Source organism: Varanus komodoensis, unplaced genomic scaffold (assembly GCF_004798865.1).
Source record: "Varanus komodoensis strain SLA01 unplaced genomic scaffold, ASM479886v1 scaffold1, whole genome shotgun sequence".
Taxonomy (NCBI): Eukaryota; Metazoa; Chordata; class Lepidosauria; order Squamata; family Varanidae; genus Varanus; species Varanus komodoensis.
In genome coordinates this window covers 120,858,485-120,860,525 of record NW_025335268.1, presented here as the reverse complement: position 1 = coordinate 120,860,525, position 2,041 = coordinate 120,858,485, and positions in this window count along the sequence as shown.

Here is a 2,041-nt window from a genome sequence, read left to right as displayed (position 1 = left end):
TATCAAACGAGGAGCAATCACTACTTTTAAAGAAGCCCTGGGTAAGGTGCTGGCTGAGCATATTCATCACCCTCACGTGGATGCTTTGTTTAGAAGATCTTCTCCAGCATGCATGCTCAGTGTGAGCCACGTGCGCTGCACCTGGAGCTGATATATCATGCCGCATAAGACAGGAAAGGTGAATCCTTTGCAGTCAGGCATTATCATTGCACCTGTCAATGTACACTGTGTAGACTGTATTGTTACTGGATTTGGGTGGCAGAGCACAGGAAGGGAGACATGAAGAGCTTGAGTGCTCTTGTTTGGCAGAAAGCCAAGGTAGAAATGAAATAAATGGATAATTGTGAGGGTCAGTTATATTCAGTGAACCTGATTTAGTCTCTTAAAAAAAATCAGCATTTGATGCATACACAAGATCACAGCCTCCTCTGTGCTAGCAGACCCATTGTTGAGCTTCATACCTTAGTGCTGTCATGGAAAAAATGGCCAGGGGGACAAGCCACCCTTTAATTTGCCCTCTTCTTTAATACAACAGGGAGATTCAAGAATGCAGAATGATCTTGTGTATCCTCCCTGGCCAATTTGCTGGTCTCTCCATCCTAATGCCTTTGGCGTTGCCATGCATTATAGAACAGGTGAGCCTGGCTTGTGCCTAACAGTATGCAGTCAGGAAAGTGCAGGTAAAGACTGCCTTTGAATGACCTCCTTTCTTGGCCCATTTTAAGGTCCGATCCCATGCAAATTTAGACAGAAACGGGCTTATAACACCTTCTGTGCCCAGCTGGTATAGCTGTAAGCCCCTTTTCTGTCTCAACCCCCACCCTTAGATGCCTGTCCAGGAACCAAAATGGCATCATTCTTGAAAATGTGTGAGTTCTATCGGAATGTAAACTGCCGAGGTTTCACTGAAGTCAGTGAGGCCGTGCTGGTTTAACATTAGCTGAGGACCTCTGCTGAAAGACAGCAGCTCTTGAATGTGGAGGTGGAGTAATGAATGGCTCTCCATGCAATGCCAAGCATTCTGCAGATACTATCTGTTGTAAACTGTCACGGGCAATTTAGCAGAAGATTCCTGGCCATTCCAGTTGCTTTGATAATGTCAGTTGCTGGGAGATAACCTTGCTGGTTGCTGCTCTCATATTTGAGCTGCCAAGGCCTGACCAGCTATTTAATGCTACCATATTTTAAGCTAAATAGCTCCTGACACAGTCTTGGCATTGAATTGAAGTTAGAATATTAAACTGTTGAGAATCCTTCCTTAGATGTGAGACAATAGTGGGAACAAGCATGAAAGGCAACTGGGCATTCTGTTACCATATAGCATATGCAGGCAAGTTGCTGCCTTCCAGGTTTTCGGTCTACGACTCCTAGAGGCCAACATGCATAACCAATAATTAGGGATTATACAAGTTGTAGTCCAAAATGTCAGCCTGCCTGCCCCCACCTTTTCAACAGAGTGCTGTGGAAATGCAACCATTTCATAGTTCTACTGGATATACCCAAAGTTAAGCACAATCTGTGTTAAAAACAAATTCAATTTTTGCTGCAGGTATCGCATCTTCTACAGCAAGAAAACCTTCACTGTGTACCAGTGATTTAAAAAGTTTGTCATTTATTTTGTTTCTGCCAGAATGGCAAAGAGCAATACACAACACTGACGCCCTGCTTCCTATATGTCTTCCTCAACCCTTCTCTTTCACAGATTCCAAAGTCTGGCTAGGGGTTGCCTGCATACTTTCAAGCCTGAAAGACTAGAAACTAGGACTTCTTTTAAAATGGAGGCTGGGGTGCCCAGACCCCTGAGCTGTGTCGACATTTCTGCATTGTATAATTGTATAACGATTGCGTACACAGCCTTGGATAGATCATCTGCGGAGGAAGTGGAACATTTCTTGTTTGCATTTTCCCTTGATTTAGGTTTTGTTTTGCAGGTCTTGCAGAGGACCAGAATCTGAGATTTGCTGCCCAACACCTGGCCTTCCTGATCCCTGTACCCTCAAAGCCCTTCCTACTGTAGGAGCGGCTGAGCCAGACAATCCTG